We start from the raw sequence: 19,693 nt of genomic DNA, 5'->3' as shown, positions 1-19,693 counted from the left end.
CAAAAGCAGGATCTGATGGAGCAGGAAAGGAAGTTCACGCCTAAAAGCCCAAGAAGAAGGAAGCAGGATACAATTTCTGCGCAAGCCTCGCGCCTGGGCGCGACCAAAAGGGCGCTTGGGCGCGACCATATGCGCGAGCTCCGCGCCCAGGCGCGACCAAGAGGGCGCCCGGGCGCGACCATCTGCGCGAGCTCCGCGCCTGGGCGCGAGAAAGAGGGCGCCCGGGCGCGACCTTCTGCGAGAGCTTCGCGCCTGGGCGCGACTGAGGAGGGGCGCCCGGGCGCGAACTCTGCTGACATGGAACCCTAGATCTATTTAAAGCATTCTGTAACTGAGGGTGGTATCTTCTTGACGGCTGGAGCTTGGAACACCATTTTCGGACCTAAGGGAGCTGGTTTTGGGCAGTGGAAACTCTCCATCCTTCCTCCTTGGATCCCCATTCTTCCATTTTTCTCCATTGTAAGCTCAAGTTCTCCATGACTATGGAGAACTAATTTCATTTTGTTGGGGAATGATGTAGTTACGAAACTTTCATGTAAATGCACTTGAGTTTAATGAATTTAAGCTTCCTTCAATTGATTGTGAGTGTTTAATTTCCTTCTCTTAAAGCTTGTTGTGACTTGATCATCCATAACATGAATCTAAGATTTGCTAGATATTGGAAAGTATTGTGTGGATCTTGAACTGGAATTAACACCTAAGGGAGATTGTATCTAGGAATGGAGCTTGATGCTTTAGTTGTCTTAAACCTCTAATCGTAATGCAGATGAACTTTCTAGGTTACCAAGGAATTGGGACTGAAAGAAGTGAGTTTAGGCTTTTTCTACCAAGGAATTGGGTCTAAGTATAATAGGAAGGTTGACAAACGCAATTAATTGATGAAGTAGTGATGTGCATTTGCATGATAGCGTAGTAATTACAATCATTCTCCAACATCTCATCCATTTTGTTTCATTATCCATTAACCATTTTTCAATCTTTTAGCCTCTAAGACGTTCATTTTATCAATTATATTTGAATTGGAATTTTATTACACTCGAATCATACAAAAATGATGTATTCTTAGTCTAAGTTAGTTAACTTATTATACGGTTTTAAGGTATTACACGAGTCTCTTGGGAAACGATATCCGGTCTTACCGGTTTTATTACTTTGAACGATTTGGTACACTTGCCAAAGAGTTAACAATATGTAATAGTGTATTTTACCGTTCGTACTTCTTCGATATCAAAGTCTATTATTTTAAGGTTATTAACGTTCGGTCTCACACCAGCGTTCGTCCTAAAGGGCGTTCGGTTCTATACTGAACGTCCGTCCTAATTGGTATTTAATCTTATACTGAACGTTCGTTCTGTTTAGTGTTCGTTCATAATGAGTGCTCGCTCAAAATGGTGTTCGGTCTTATACCGAACGCTCGCTCAAAATGGGGCTCGGTATCACACTGAGCGTTCGTCCTAATAGTGCTCGGTTTTGAGCTGAGCGTTCGTCCAAATAGTGCTCGGTATCACACTGAGCGTTCGTCCTAATAGTGCTCGGTTTTGAGCTGAGCGTTCGTCCAAATAGTGCTCGGTATCACACTGAGCGTTCGTCCTAATATGCTCGGTTTTTGAACAGAGCGTTCATCCCAATGAACTCGGTTTCTGAGATTAGCGTTCGTCCTTTAGGGTGTTCGGTTTTAGACTGAACGCTCGTTCTAAAACAGGGGCTCGGTCTTAGATTGAGCGCCCGCTCAAAATGGTACTCGACATATACTGAGCGTTCGTACTCTGATTCGAACGAGCGTCCTTTGGTCTCGTTTCCAGCATTCGTCCTCGGCCTTATTGGGGACAGAACGTTCGTTTTTTTTTTTGAGTTTTTGTCTACAAAGAAATGATGAAAATAAATATGAAATTATAAAGGTTGAGAATATATGAGATGAAAGCAAATTGTGACTTTTGAACGAGCGTTCCAGTTAGGGACGACTCATTAATGAATAGTAAATTTTGGAAAGTATACGTGATGGAAATGAAACTATGATTGCTGAACGAGTGTTCCAGGTAGGAACGACTCAGATGAATGTTGAAATTGTAAAGTATGACTGTGGGAAGTTAATGCTGGCTGTTCGATCCTGATATTCCGTGAGTGATCTTCCTCAAGTAGAGGGGCATGTCATGCGTGGGAATGGCAGGAGGTCGTCGTCCTTAGGGGTACTTTGGACGAACGTACTAACCTCGGGTGGCAGCTGATGAGGATGCCAGTTACCACACCACCCGGGTGCGTGAACGCCTGTAACTACGCAGATTTCATACAGTCCGGACAGTCAGTCGTGTTGAGTTTTATTTAGTGAGTACGTTTAAGTGGGTTGTTATGTAATGAATGTGTATGTTGAAATATGCATGTATGATGAATTGTTTACTTGAAATTCTATGTTGATGCATGAGTTAAATTATATAAGCTTACCCTTTCGTTTTCCTTGTGTTGTCCATTGTATTTGTACGTCTGTCTTGTCATTGCAATGATCATCCGTGTGGATGTGAGCAGAGGGAGATGAGCGTTTGGAAGATGCGTTAAACGAAGAGAACCTGGTTGATGCCGAAGTGAAGATCGAGCAGTGAGACCGCTCGACCAGCATTGTATTTTGTTGAACTGAGTGGTCGTTCGACCATCTCTTGTTTTCTTTTAAGATTATTTCGACCGTTCGGTATTTGTACTGTGTAAACCGTTCGATCAGGTTTTTATTTGTGCATTCGACTTCAGATTGTGATTCGTGTTGTAAGGCGTACGGCTTGGCTTTTGTTTTTAGTGAAAAACTGTACTGAATTATTATTAAATGTGATTTTTCTGAATCTATAGTGCTGACTGTATTTTTGGGATGTCACACGTTACAATTAAAATAATAATAAAACATCAATAATTAATGGTGAAAAAATATTATACTATAAAATAAAGAAATTTTGAAACAAATGTTTTTCTATAATTAAAATTTATTTTATCAATAAAATTTAAATAAATGAATGAATTAATTAATTAACACAAAAGTTAAAAGATTAATAAAATATCAATAATTAATGGTGAAAAGATTAATATAGAAGATAATAAATTTATAGTAAATTTGTTCCTATAATTAAAATTACTTTTATAAATAAAAATTAGAAAAATAATTAATTAAAAATAAATAAATAAATAATAAAATATCAATAATTAAAAATTCAAAATACTAACATCCATTTTAGTTATAACATTTTATATTATTGACACATTTTATGAACTGATTTTAACATTTTAATTATTAACAAATTTTATTAGTGAAAAAATTTATTCAAAATACATATTTTATTTTTTAACAAAAAAATTTACTTAACACAAAATTCACCGATAAATAAAATATTTATTATGAATAGAGTTTATAAATAAAATTTAAAGTATTGACGAATTTACTTCTGTTCATAAAATTTCATCATTAATTTCAATTTTTTAAAAGCAAATGTTAAATAAAACTCAAGACATGTGATGCTTCGTCTATTATTTTCTTTTCTTTTCTTAAGTACTTTCTTTTTCCTTCTTTGTTTTTTCCACTTCATCTTTCACTCTTCTTTATATTCGTGTTTTCATTTTTTATCTCTTCTAAAATTTGATCATGTTAAACAAAGAAAGTCTGTTTGTATTTTACCATATTTTCAAAAAGAATAAATTTCTGTTTAAACTAAAGATTTTATATTCTTTTTATTATTATTTTTTCATCATATGTATTAAAAAAAATATTTTTTAGGAGCCATTATTTTGTAGCGGTTAAATATATGACTAGAAATATTTGTATTACTGTTAATTTTTTTAACCGCTACAATTGTTTTATATTATTTTTAATATAATTATTGAATATTTTGTCTTTATTCATCTTCATTCTTATGATATTCGTTCAAATTACCTTATTTTCTTTATCATTATCCTTATATTACATTAATTAGGTCGTCAATACAAGACAACCGCCGAATCTTGGAAGCTCTAGTTGATCGAATCATGTGATGACAAAGGTCGCAGAGCTGGTGTCGGGCTGAGGAGACAACGGTATAGTTATGAAAACATTGGTGTTCAAGTTTAAGGTTTTTAATAACCAAACTGAATATAAAGTCTTAGTTACAGGTCTCACTTTGGTCGAGGATGTAGGAACGAAACATGTAGATTGCCAAACAAATTATCATTTAATGGTTGGATATAGATCAATAGAACATTCCAAATCAAGACGACCAACTACTGTACCAACACTTACTAGGTATTATGTTCTTTATTATTAGAGACTTATATGCCTTTCGTCTTATTCTTACTAGGGAGAGGCTCTTACAATGAGAACATATGTCATAAATCCCTTTAATTTTAATGAGTTTCAAATGTTACTAGAAACTCTCGTCAACAAAGTAGTTACCTTTGATAGTGGTATCAAGCGTTTCACGGTGATTCGGCTTCACAGGTGTTCGGCCATTCGGCCTCAACTGTTCTAGCATTCGACTTCACAAGTATTTGGTCATTCGGTCATAAAGGTACTCGGTCATTTGACTTTGCAGGTAATCGGTCATTCGGCCTCGTAGGTGTTCGGCCACCCGGCCTCAACCGTTCGGTCTTTCATGGCCTCAAGCGTTCTAGCATTCGGCCTCGCAGGTGTTCGGCCACTCGGCTTCAACTGTTCGGCCTTCCATGGCCTCAAGCGTTCCAGCATTCGGCCATTCGGTTTCACAGGTGTTCGACCACCCGACCTCAACCATTCAGTCTTCCATGGCCTCAAGCGTTCCAGCATTCGGCCATTCGGCCTCGCAGGTGTTTGGCCACTCTGCCTCAACTGTTCCGCCTTCCATGGTCTCAAGGGTTCCAGCATTCGGCCATTCGGCCTCGCAGGTGTTCGGCCAGTCGACCTCAACCGTTCGACCTTCCATTGCCTCAAGCGTTCCAGCATTCGGCCATTCGGCCTTGCAGGTGTTCGGCTACTCGGCCTCAACCATTCGGCCTTCCATGGCCTCAAGCATTCCAGCATTTGGCCATTCAGCCTCTCAAGTATTCGGCCACTCGGCCCCTACTGGTCGGCCATTCGACCTCACAAGTATTCGGTCACTCGGCCTCAACTACTCGGCCTTCCATGCAACTGTCCAAGCATTCAGCCATTCGGCCGCATAGGTTTCGTCTACTGAGAAGTTATCCAAGAACTGTTGGGCCACGAACGACCAATTTCTTCTGTTGGGAGGTTCTCTAAGAACTCCTGGGCTACGGACGATCATTCACGTCTATTGGGAGGTTCTCTAGGAACTCCTGGGCCACGGGCGGTCATTCTCATCTATTAGGAGGTTCTCCAGGAACTCCTAGATCGAAAACCAAGAGCTGAGGAACAGTCACCCTCATCCGAGCATTTTCAACCGAGCGGTCTCCCCTGCTTGGCTATTCGACCTTATAAAAGGGGAGGGGGGGGGGGAGTTCTAAAAAGGACTCCCATCATTTACCGCTCGGCCTATGGCAAAGTTCAAAAAGAAAACTCATAAAGTCCGTCGTTTGGTCCATAGATGAGCATGCTCCCCAATACAACAAATATAGCCTCCCTCAAACTCATAAGTCCTATAGTTAATCATGGCTAAAGCCGAACAATTAACTCGGACTTGGGGGGCACATGTATGGTATATAATCAGGGACCGAACGGTTAATATTCAAGACCGTTCGGTATATCTACTGTAACAGTGCTCGTCAACCAGGTCAAACGAGGTTAAATGATTATTGGACACAACGCTTGTCAACCAGGTCAAACCAGGTTAAAAGGTGTTGGGCCACAATTGGGCCAACATTTAAGTTATTGGGCTAATAATCTAATAGAGGATAAAATAATCAAAGATATCTGATTAAAGATATTCATAAAGCTGTTTATGAGCAACCGACCGAATTTTAAGGTAAATCTGTTTAAGGTAAGTCTGTTTATATTTTATTAGGCTTGTGATAACCTATAAATACAAGGCCAAGGGTAAAAGCCAAGTACGTTCTACTCACACTCAAAAATAATCCACAGTGATAACAAAATCACTTTCTTGAGAGCTAAGGCTCCATAACCTGCGCCTAACTTGAGCGTTAGAGTGCCTTTTGCAGGTACCTCCCCCCTCTGTCAAGAAGGAGACCAACCAGTTCGCGCCATTACCAAACGACCAATAGTAGGAGACCGAGCGGTCATAAAGAAGCAAGCGGCCCAGACTGAAGGAAGATATGCGATTCAGGCAGCGAAAGACAAGGAATACACGTCAGAAAAGGTTAGTCTCTCGGTCCTACAAATCCCTATCGAAACAGTTAGTTTTCATTTTCGTTTTGAAGAACTTTTAAACTTGTTTGTTGTTGTTTGATTTAACTTGTTTGTTGTTGTTGTTTGGTTGAAGTTGTTTGGTTGAAGTTGTTTGTTGTTGTTGTTTGGTTGAACTTGTTTGTTGTTGTTGTTTCTTGTTGATACTACACTGCACGTTCATAATTTGTACTTTATAAAATATCTTTTCATATTTTTCAGGTCTTCATAGAGTTGTAAAAAAGTATCACAATTAATTAGAAAAAGGTTTAATAGCCTTCTTTGTCCTTAGTTTTGCTCTAGTGTGTCAAGTTGGTCCAACCTTTTAAAAAAGTGTCAATTTGGTCCATAATTGATAAAATTTGCTTCAATCAAGTCCCTTTCGTTAAATATGCGAAAACGACGTTAGTTTTTCTTTCTCTTTCTTCTACTCCTCTGCAACGCAACAGCTCTTGTCAGATTTTTATCAGTGGTATGATTTACTTCCTGTCACATACATCATTTTGTGAACTAATTATATACACTTTTGTTATATCATAATTTTATCAATTTAATATTAGAGACTTGTCATGTTTTTTTTAAGGTTGAATCTTAAAAAAAAAACACACATAACATAATATAATATAATATAATATAATATAATATATATATATATTTATTTATTTATTTATTGTGTGAATAAATTTTTATTCGAAAGATTGATGAGTTGAAAATATATTTTATATTACTTTCATAAATTGTAAAAATATAATAATTTATAATTTAATTTATAAACGAACATAATCTTTTATAATAATATGAAATTAAAAAATATATATTTAACCCATAAAACATTAATTAAAAAAATGAGTTTTATAAGACTATTTTACTGTAATAAAAGTGATAACAAAATTTAAAAGTTGTAAAAACGTTGAATTATAAGAATAAAAATAAATTCCTTCCTAACGAGAGTATATATATTTTTCAACAGCAAAATAAAATATTAATTAGAAAAATAATAGTCTAATGAAACTCCTACATTACACAAAAAGTAGTAAAAAAATATATTAAAATTGATGTGGTACAATAAAATCCACTAAAAGTACATTAAAGCTTATTAACGTGAACAACTTTTATTCTAATATAAGGATTCTTACAAGGTTCATACGCACTCCATTCGTTTAATTTGGTTTAATGACAAAACTTATGTTTTCAATATAAAGCTTTTTTTATTGAGTAAATATTACTGTTATATTAGGTGTATATCTATATTATTTAGTCATTAATTATAAGATTAAATATGTTTTTATTATTAAATTATTCTTAAGAATGTGTTTCATCTTTAAAATAAATTTATGATTTTTTTACTTTATAAAAATAAGGCAAAATAATAGAACTTTACATTGTAGTGTAACATAACTTAAACATATATTTTGTTAAAAATTACTTTTACATAACTTTCCTTCAATACAAATTAATATAGTTTAAAAACAAAATACAATTTTTTAAAAATTGTTTAGGAATAAAAAATCTAGTTAACCCTTAATTATATACTATACACAAACTTAAATTTTTAAAGATTTTTTTCACACTTAAAATCATATTTATTATTTTTATTATTCTTATTCTTATGTATATTTTAAATTTTTAATAATTTATACATTAGAGAAGGAGAGAGTTAGACAAATACTAAAAAAATTAGGAATGAGACAATATATTTTAATTTGTTTAATCATTAACGCATTATGATTTGGAGAAACTATGAGCATTAATTCACATATTTTATATAAAGGAGAAATTGATTCATTATGATTTGGAAAAAAAAAACTCTTAAACCTTAGAAAAACAAAAAAAATTGATTAACTGTATATTAACAAAATTCAAGTGTTGTTTTACAAGTGAATTTTAATAGAATTAGTTGAAAAAAAGAAATTCTTTCAATTTATTTTTACTATACGCTAAAATATTATTATATTTAGATATTTTACTCTAATTCTTAGATTTTGAGTTAGTTTGTACTTACATTAGGGATTTAATTAGAATAAAAGAGTACATGAAAAGGAATTATTTATGATTATAGATAACTTAGATGTGAAAATTACTTAGGTGTCATTGATTTTCCTTAGTTCATTTTCTAGGTTCGTGTTGCGATTGGCATTGTCAACCCTTGTAAAATAAAAATAAATCTATTTTCAATCCTTCCTGGACAGTTACACATTGAAATTTAAATTTGAGCAAATTACATATAACTACCCTAAAAACTATCTTTAACGGTTTCGGAATCCACATGGCTTACAACTAATGGGTCCAAAAAGCTCAAAACAACTTATGATTTCTATGGGTACAATTGTTCTTCTCTGACACCATTACTAAATTTATTTTAGGTGTTATGACTCTTCGTTTATCATCCTTCATAAGGTTGATATAACTTATAACATTACCTTTTGGTCTCAACGCTCTCAAAAATCTCTCAAAAATCTTATATAATTTTTCTACTTCTCAATTTTCTCAACATATGGTTTAATAAAAGTAATAGAAAAAAATAAATGTAAGTTTAAGAAAGGTGTAGTAATACAAAAATAAAGAAATGTAAGTGGAGGTATAAAATAAGATAGAAGGGTGTACATAATTAAAAGGAAGCACTTCAATTCCATTTATAACAGTGTTGTCCTGAAAAAGTTAGTTCCAAAACTAAATTTGTAGCTTTGGCCAATAGGAAGAATGTGGAATCCAAGATCATTTTCTTTTGATTTGCAGTGAACATTTATAGTTTGACGTCCCTCCAAACTATTCGTAATTTCCACAGTAACTGGAGCTGCCCATGTCAATGTCAGCATGCACAATAACACAACAATTTTCACTAACATAGACATTGTAAATTCTTACCCTCTTTTTCTGTTCTTCAATCTGTTATATATATACACAAGGTGCAAACCAATGTCCTAATGTTGAAGGACAAAAATGTCTTTTCATTATATAATATGACGTTAAGATGATTCATTAGACTTGATTATATAATTAATTAACATTATAACGGTTTGGATACGTCTATTCGTTATTTAATTAGTAAAATAAATTTCATTTATTATCGTTTCATTATTTATGGAATATCCGTTTAAAAAACATTTATAAATATTTTGAAGAATACATGTTAAAATCAGTAAAAAATAAAATATTTTAAAATAAAATTAAAAAAATTTTAAAAATATAAAATATAATATAAATTAAAATTTAATTTTAATTAAAATAACGTAATAAAATATAAATTACTTTTAAATTTAATTAAATTTATATAATAAAATATAAATTAAATTTTTATTTTATATTTTTATGAGTAATAGATATTGCAAATAATGTAATACTACATTTGACTCATTTATAAGCATATATCCGTTATTTATAAATAATAAATACCTGTAATTATTCATTGTGAATTTTATTTCCAAATATCTATAAATAACATATTTTTATTATTTCTTATTACAGTATACATTCATTCTGTTTTATTTTAACCGAAATCCATATAGTAACAATAGATAACACGTAATTTCTATAAAAAGCATAATTTTATTTGCGTTACTCTTTATTTAGTGGCGTTTAGGATTTACGTAAATATTTTAGTGTATTAACTTTTGATTAAATTTAGGTTTTATATTAATTTAATTTATTAATGTTGATCAGGTGTGTAACGGACAATTTAAATTTTAAAAAAATATGATCCACACAATTTTGTGATTTGGTTTGACGATCCAAACAATTTTATTATATTATATCTTATATAAGAATAGAATGAAAGATATTATTTAAAATTATTATAATTTTACTATTTAAATCATTAAGAAAATATTATTAACAGTCATAATTCATACAAAACATTAAAAATTCATTGATGACATTTTTTCGACGATGTTTGGTAAATCGAAATTCATTGGTAAAATTGTAGTTGATAATATTTACCGATGAAAATTTACATATGTGATAATTCTATCCGTGAATACTGTGATTCAATTCATCAACTTTTTCATCACTCCTTCTTCTTTCTTTTAGGGCTCTATCCTTTGTTATTTGCACATGGTGATTTCCATTGTGGGTTCTTGTTTGCTTGTGACAATGTGGAGAACTTGTACTCGCGGTACTGAGCATGAATGATGGAGTCACAAATTTCCATTTTGTCATTTTCTTTGGCGTGGTTAAGTGTAACCAACTATTCTTCGTTTTGGTGAGTAGTGGTTACCACAAAGTTTTTTGGAATTACCAAAGAAATTTATTGACATAAATAAATTCATAGTTAAATCTTTGATTGATAGATTTTAAAATTTTAATTTCTGAATAAATTTTATTGATGAATTTATTATCAACAGAAAAATTCATTAATAATATATATTTCATTAATCGATAATTTTTTTTGTCAATAATTTTTTTTAAATTATTTAATAAAATTTATTGATAATTTAAAATGTTTATTAAAAAATGATGTTATTAATTTTAATTATAGATTTTTAATTATTAATTTTTGTTTAGTAATTTTTTAATTCTTTTGTTAATTCATTCATTCATTTAAATTTTATTTGTAAAAGTAATTCTAATTATAGAAAAATATTTATCATAAATTTCTTTTCTTTTATACTATATTATTCTTTTACCCTTAATTATTGATATGTTTTTACTTTTTTAATTTTTGGGTTAATTCACTAATTAATTCATTTAAATTTTATTGATAAAAATGATTTTAGTTATAGGAAAATATTTATTCCAATTTTTTTTATAATATAATACTTTTTCATCATTAATAATTGATATTTTTTTATTTTTTAATTTTTGTATTAATTAATTAATTAATTCATTTAAATTTTATTGATAAAAGTAATTAAATTTTAGGGTTAGGGTTAGCGTTTGGGGTTAAGGTTTAGGTTAGAGTTTATGGTTTGTGGTAGGGGTTTAAGGTTATTGTTTAGGGTTTATAGTTTATGGTTTAGGTTTAAGGTTTAGGTTTAGGGTTTATGGTTAGGGTTAGCTTTTAGGGGTAGGGTTTAGGGTTACGTTATGGGTATGGCTTAGGGTTAGGATTTATGGTTTATGCTTAGGATTAAGGTTTAGGGTTAAGATTATGGCTTAGGCTTAGGGTTTAAGATTTAGAGTTTATGATTAAGATTTAGGGTTAGGGTTTATGGTTTATGGTTAGAGTTTATCATTAGAGTTAAAGTTAGGGTTTATGGTTAGGGTTTATGATTAAGGATTAAGGTTAGAGTTTAGGGTTATGGTCTAGGCTTACAATTTACAGTTAGGGGTTAGGTTTAGGTTTAGGGTTAGGGTTAGGTTATGGTAAAGGCTAAGGTTAGGGTTGCACTACAAGAAAAATTCGAATTACTTACCGATATTTACATATAGATTTTAGTCCATATGTATTATATTACATACGGATTTTACATATAGATTTTGAAAAAGGAATTACATACGAATTTTATATACAGATTTTTATGTACTGATTTTCTTTATGTAAAATCTATATATAAATGAGGCACGTTAGAGTGGGAAAATTTGCGAAGGATATAATCCGTATGTAATGATCTCAAATGTGTATGTAAGGTAAAATGAAAATTATCTACTAATTTTACATACAGATTTAAAAAGTCATTAATTATTTAAAATAAAAATAAAAGTTATTTGCTCTTAAAATTTTCAAACCCTAACATCCCCTTCACTCAAAAATGACTAAGACCCTTCTTCCTCCTTTCTTGAAAAATGACCAAGACCTTTCTTCCTTTTAAACTGTTGGCACCGTCATGTTCCTTGGGTTATGCTTTAGGGTTAGAGTTTACTTACTTAGGGTTTACTTAGTGAAAATGTGAGAAAGAATGAAAATATTTAGGGTTTACTTAAGGTTTAGGGATTATGGATTATGGTTCGGTTTAGGGTTTATGTTTAGGATTTTGGGTTACAGTTTATTGTTTAAGGTTATGGTTAGGGTTTAAGGTTAGGTTTAGAGTCAAGGTTAGGTTTACGATTAAGGGTTAGGGTTAGGTTTAGAGTCAAGTTAGGTTTTGTGTTAGGATTAGGGTTAATGTTTACTTACTTACATTGTACTTACTTAGGGTTTACTTATTTAGGATTTACTTATTTTGGGTTTACTTATTTAAGGTTTACTTAGTGAGAAAAACAAGAAACTAAAACAAAAAAATAATAAGAAAACATATTGATAGCAAGAAGAAAATAAAATGACCTACTTTGTCTTGAATAGGAGCATAGATAGCTAGCAAGGGAAGCTGTAAGGAAATCTCTTGTGTTGCTAAAGAATGGTAAATCTGCTAAGAAACCTCTACTTCTCCTTCCTAAGAAAGTTGCAAATAAAGTTACCTGAATTTTCTTGTATGTAGTGTTTTAGAATATATGTATTGTTTCACAATTTGTTACCTTTGTAAAATCAAGGTTTAAACCCTTGGATGATCTTCATATTTGTAGAGGAATCTCAAGTGAGTCCTCTTCTTGAAAACGGTCTCAATTGGATCCTAAATTTTTAGAAATCATAACAATTACGTCCTTTCCATTAAGTGTTGACAGACGACGTTAATAGATGCTGAGTTGTAATTTTTTTAGAGGACGCATCATTGTGTACTAAATTGAATGGGTGATGTGTTTTACTATAATGAATTCCACGTGGAGGCTGAAATTGTTATGGTTGCCATCCCTAATATTTAAAGAGGTCCTTAGATACAATTTTTCATAAATCTTCCTCCTGGAAAAAAAGAGCTTGTGGAAGGCAGAAGAACAACATTGTTCAATTGAGGAATGTCTCGTTCATCTTTGTTTTGCACATGCAAAGATTGGGGCATTCAACACAGTAGTGGCGGTGCAAGGAGGTTAGGTGTAAAAACAAGTGTTCCGCATTGCGAGAAACCCTAAAAACAAATGAAAAAAATTCTAAGGTTGCCCTAACTTCAATGTTAGTTTCATGGAAGCATAAATTTGAGTTTTATTTTTTGGATTTTGACGAGGGAGTGAGTTGATGTGTCAAAGGATGTGTGTTGTTGTTCGGTTGTTGAACATGGTAGGAGTGAAGACTTGGTTCGCTGCAACTTCTTTCAGCGGTGCAGTGAAGAAGGAATTGAAAAAAGTGGTAAAAATATATGTGGAAATGTGCTGAATGTAGAAGAAAGGAGTCAAAGTGCTAGAAATGAAGAAGTGGGTGGAACTGTGATCAAGATGGAACAAACAGATGTTGAAAAGATGAAAATAGTTTGTTTAGAGAAAAGTGTTTTTATGTTGAAAAAGTGGTTGAAGGTGTTATTGGGGATGATCTTTGTTATATGTGTTAATAATGTAATTGTAATATCAATGTTGATGAAACTTGGTTGATTTGTTATAAGAAATTTATGTATTGTAATTTGGTATTTGTAATGTTAATGTGTGTTTTAATTATAAAGGTTACATATAATCAGTGTTTAACAATATGTGAAAAGTTATTCAGCAATGGTCATTAATAAATACAACAATGGTCAAAAGCAAAAAGGGATAGTTTACTCATAACATGAAAAATTGTAGTTAATAAGCAAGGGATATTCAACAATGGTGATTAATAAATACACCAAAAGAAACATGATAATATACTTTAACAAAGCCCCAAAGTTATCAAAATACATGGCATAAAACCTAATAAAATATTGTCTTTGAATATCAAAATACACCAAAAGAAACCTCATAAAACATTCTCTTTCAATATCAAAATACACCAAAAGAAACCTGATAAAACATTGTCTTTCAATATTAAACATTACATCAAATAGTCTTCAAAATGAAAGTCCTAACATTGTGTACTAATTAAACATCCATTGATTGATGAGTAGGAAGCATATCTGTTGGTGGAGATATTGTGACTTTATCAATTTCTTGTGATGGATATATTGTTACTTCAGTTTGTTGTACATGAGTTGATTGCTAAGTAGGAAGCACATCTGTTGGAGGTCTTTGTGGGCAAGATTTTTTGTTGTGTCCAGTTTCTTGTAAACACCACATATTTTTCTGGTCCTACCCTTTCTTAATTCACTTTCATTCTTCTTCATCTCCCATGGCTCTAGTCTTCGCGTTTTCTTAGGCCTTCTTGACATTGTTCTTTTCTTTGGGGGTAATACATCTGAATATGATGTAATTTCCCAAACATGTTGACCATTGATAAGATAAATCATTGTGTTGTAGGTCTTTTCATATGTTGACTTCCTAAATCAATGCCCAATGTATTCTTCTACATTTAAATTCAGAAATTTCATTGCAGTAATGGTGTGAATGCAAGGAAGGCTAGTAATAGTTCATTTTCTACACGTGCACTCCATTTTGTCAACATTGATAAAAAATTGCTCTCCACAAATTGAGAAATGTGCCTGACTTCAAATAATTTATTTGATGACCACCTGTCATGAATACAATACCATAACACAATTAACAATAAAGTAATGATCATGTGAACTTATGTTAATTGTGTCATTAAACTTGCCTTGGTATCCAATTTCTGGTTAACTATGATTCCTTTTGAAATCTATTGAGAACTTTAGGGCAGATAGAACCTTCATATGATGTCATCTTTGTCCTATTGGTAGCCCATCTCTTCATAATGTAAACCCTAAAGTCTTCTAACATGGTAATAATGGGCTTAGACCTAGTATGAACTAATACACTATTGAAGCCCTCACACATATTGTTGACAAGAGTGTCACACTTTAATGTAGGGGTAAATTTAGATCTTACCAAAACCTGGGACAATTAAATGTGAATAAATATAAGTGTGAAATGTGAGTATATAAACCATTTATAATAGGGAATGCATACCTCGGTAGAATAGCGATCAAGTATTTAAAGGCCTCCAAATTGACCTATTTAATGTTCCTCATTTCAGACTCCTATTGTTGTGGATATGTGGTTGTTGCCACCCTCCACATGAGATGTTTAAGGATTTTCCCAAGAAATTTTTTTCTAAAGTTTGAATAAAAATGTCTAACATGAAATCTTTGTTCTACCCCAGGTAAAAGATCTTGAATAACTGGCAAAAGACCTTGACATTTTAAAATACTCAAGTCAACTCACTTATATGTCAAATTTATTATAATTAAAAATTGTTAACAATAACCTTTTGTTGGCTTGAAATAAATGTGCATGATGCACACACAAATTCCCCGCCAAGGTCCTGAATGAGAAGCTCCAAGAACCAAGTCCATGAGTCTTTGTTTTCTACCTCAACAATAGAATATGCTATGGGTAAAATTTTTTCATTTGCATCTCTTCCAACTGCTGCTAGCAACTCCCCTCCATATTTTCCTTTCAAGTAGCATCCATCCAACCCAATAATGGGTCTAGAACAAATAAAGTTATCTTTGCATGCCTTCAAGCATGTATAAAATCTATTGAAGATTAACTCACCGTTACTGTTTTCAACTTTTATTTTCATTGTTGAACTTGGATTTGTTCTCAAAAGCTCATGACCATAATCATAAATTCTTCTAAATTGTTCCTTGAATGACCCCTCAACATTATCTTTTGCAATGGTTCTTACCCTAAAAGCCATATTTCAAGATATACCAACATTCCATCACCACCATATTAGGGTTTTCTCTCACATTTTTTCCATCTTTTGACTCAACAATTTTGATGTCAACAACTTTACATTGAAATCTCTAGTACAACCGTGATCATCAATGATTTTTCTTAGCTGCCATGACTTCATACCATAGATATTCCCGCAATAAGCATACCATTTGCATTTCCCATTTTCCCCCAAACACTTTACTAACACTTTCTTCTTGTCATTCTTAATAAATTATAATTTTTCCCATTGGTCAGTGCATAAGTCCTAATGGCTTCTGTGAATTCCTTCTTCTCGGTGAGAAAGGTTCCTACTTCCCATTTATATTCATCCAAACTTTTAGGCATTGTAAAAGTGGGAAACCTACCATAAGTTCCTATATCATCCTCATCCTCCTCATTATCTGTAGCACTAACCAACTCATATGACAACTACTCAATATCAAACAGTCCAAGCGCATAATGAATGAAATCAATATCAGTTGCACGTGAACACTCACTTACTGAACTATTAGGTTCTTTTGTCACTTTTCCTTTAGAAGTCCCGATGTCACATTGAATGGTGACATCAACCAGACTTTCTTCACTCACAAACTAACATTCAACTTCCTGACCTACATCCTCATCTACATCTTCATCCTTATGTACATTCTTATCCTCATCTACATCCTCATCCTAATCTACATCCTCTAGCTCAAAATCATGTACATCATGTACCTCAGCATCATCTACATTATTACTATTACCATCACCATCACCAACTACATCTTCCACCTCTTTAACAACATCATTGTCACCCTCCTCCATTTATCTTCCAACTTCAGCATCACCATCACCCTCCTCTATTTGTGTTCCAACTTCAGCATCAACATCACCCTCACCCTCCTCCATTTGTCTTGCAACTTGACCTTCACCATCAACATCACCATCCTCCATTTCTCTTCCAATTTCAACATCAACATCATCATCAACTCAATCAATCAATTCTATTATATGTGGTTCCTTGGTATTATGAACCACATAAAGATGAACTTCACCATTTCACGTTGCAATGTTCAACATATGCATTGCACCACAGTCATCACTCAATAGTTCTAACCTATCTTGCACCACTGACTGACCTCCTAAAGAGTACCAAAGCTCTTTCACATCTATATATATTAAGTCTTTCACTGAAGCTAAGATGCCAAAATAGCTCCACAGGTCTGGATCACAAGACCATTCTACTGTTTCTTCATCAAATTTCAAATTTCCATTCTCATCACTTACAAAGTGTTTAGTATGGTGGACCACTACTTTAATATGTTCGCCATCCATTGTATATTATATATGAAGCACAAAGTGTTCACGCCTATATATTGTGGGGATGAGGAAATGTTATTATTATTACTCTCTCTACCACTCAAATTGGGGAACACTCAGATAGATAGGGGAACAAACTAACATCCCCACCAAGGAAACACTCACATAGACAGGGGACCAATGCTTCTAAAGAATTGAAAAATGCAATATCGGGACCACAATATCTATAGTTCTACACATTTCAACATGCAATATCGGGTCCACAATATCTACAGTTCTACACATTTCAAAATGCAATATCAGGACCACACCACATAAAAAAATGCATAAATAGTCATACCACAACAGAAAAACCCATTTCCCATTACTCATCCCTAAAACAAAAACGCAATACAAAACTAACCGCGAAAGGAAACCCAAAACCAACCACGAAAGGAAACTAACCTTAACTGTCGTGAACGTTCGATCTGTTCGTCAAGGGTGAGGTGATTGACTTCGTCTTCTCTCCGATTCCAAATTGTCTCTTGTGCCCAGTTACCAAATCTGTTGGTTTTTAGAATAAAAACAGTAGCAGCTTGAAGCTAAAATGCTTCTGTATTATTTATTGTAAAATAATGAGAAACATTACAATATTTAAAACTTGAAAAGTAACTACCACTACAAAAAAGTAGGGCATTACCGAAGGCCAGAAGCCCTCGGAAAATGCCATAAGCCGTCGGTAAAGGGTGTTTACCGAAGGCTTATCGACGGCCAAAAATCCTTTGGCAAATCTCTTGTCGCTAATAATTACCGAGGGCTTTTGCCCTTCGGTAATTACCGAGAGCTTTTGCCCTTCGGTAATTACCGAGGGCCATAAGCCTTCGGTAATTACCGAGGGCCAAAAGCCTTCGGTAATTACCGAAGGCCAAAAGCCCTCGGTAATTTCCAAAGGGCAAAAACACATACGTGGCCACTCTTTTATTCCTTTTGCCTCAATTGATTGCAAATAAATAAATTCTGAAAAGAAGCCAAAAGCACATGGCCTAGGGCCCATGAAGGAGCAAACAATCAACAAAGTTGGAATTAAAATTGGGAGCCACCAGCTTTGTTTTCTTTTACTGAAGTAAGGCAAAACCGTGGAAATGCATGGCAGCAGAGCACACAGCAGCCACGTCCAAGGAAGCTTACGGCCTTCACAAAACCAAAATAACACCCAAGCTCCATCACGGCTGGAAGGAACACTTCACCACTCTTGAATGACTCTCGGTTCAAACTGCAAAATGGAAGATGGACTTGGTATCATGTGGAGTGTTCACGGTTGTCTCAATATTGATTGGAAAATAATGGCATGGCCCATGGACAACTCACGTTGGCACACACACCAAAATCAAAAGGGCTATTACTCACAGCATTATTCTCCACTCAAGGTTTCATTTTGGCATTTAGTTTCAGTTGATGCCTTGGGGAAATTTACGTCCATCTGCTTTTTCCACTCCAAAGCTCACGGCCAAGGGGTCTATTCACCACTTACAACATAATATTTGGAAGAAAGAAATGCATTCATGGACCCAAGTCATTCCAGCTGGAAGAAGTAGTGCACACAAGGTTTGAAGTAAACAAGTGATAGTTCAGGATTTACCCCTTTCATCAGACAAGTCACGGCAACAAAGATAAAAAAAAACACAGTTTGGTTGGAGGGCAATGAGCAAGGGAGGGATAAGTTTGGTTGTTCGGTTTTACTAAAATGATGAAGTGTTGAACGGTGGCAAAGTGAGTGGTTATTGAGAGCAAATCATTCATTAAAACTCTGAAAAGCATTGCCATGAAGCCTAGCTCATACGGTTATGAATAAAAAAATTGAAAGTGGAAACTAAATTGAAGTATGTGTCATAGTTTTGGAAAAGAAAAGGAAGTGGGTTTTGGCTTTGAATATTGCTTGAATATTGCATGGTTCCTATTAGTTCACGGTTTTTGGGGAGAGAAAGAAGTGTATTTTAATCATTTGTGAAGCTCATGGTGCAGCACGTTTGTTTATTCTATTTCTTTCTTTGGATGTAAAGCTTGTTGATTAGATGGGAGTAGGTAGTGGAAGTGGTGATCATGGTGCAGCACGTTTGTTTATTCTATTTCCCATTACTTCATAGTTTTTTTAATGGAACTTATTCCAATTGAATTCTTGCTGGAAGACCAAAGCCGTGAGATACCATGTGAAGAAGCAATCAACTTTGGCATTAGAATAGAATATTGAAATTGGTTTTATGCGGAAGAATACTTTGGAGGTAATTGGTTGGATGTATGTAGGTGAGGTAGTGTGTAGGGTTACGTGTGGGAAGCTTGAAAAGCCACGACAGAGGACTTTCAGAAGTTTTCCAAGTGATCCAAACAAAGCCTCTAATAAGTAATGAATCAGAAGGGAAGATGCCTAGCAGAATCAAAGGTGACATTGACTTTCAAGATGTTCATTTTTCCTACCCATCACGCCCAGACAAACCAATCCAAACTAAAAGAGAAACTTCTAAATGCAGTTAACTACAGCGGTGGAAGATAGCAAACCTGATAAAAAGCTCCACAGCACCCTCTGCAATGGCA

Source organism: Vigna angularis, chromosome 2, assembly GCF_016808095.1.
Source record: "Vigna angularis cultivar LongXiaoDou No.4 chromosome 2, ASM1680809v1, whole genome shotgun sequence".
NCBI lineage: Eukaryota > Viridiplantae > Streptophyta > Magnoliopsida > Fabales > Fabaceae > Vigna > Vigna angularis.
The sequence above is the reverse complement of the archived record's forward strand: the minus strand, read 5'-3'. Positions refer to the sequence as shown.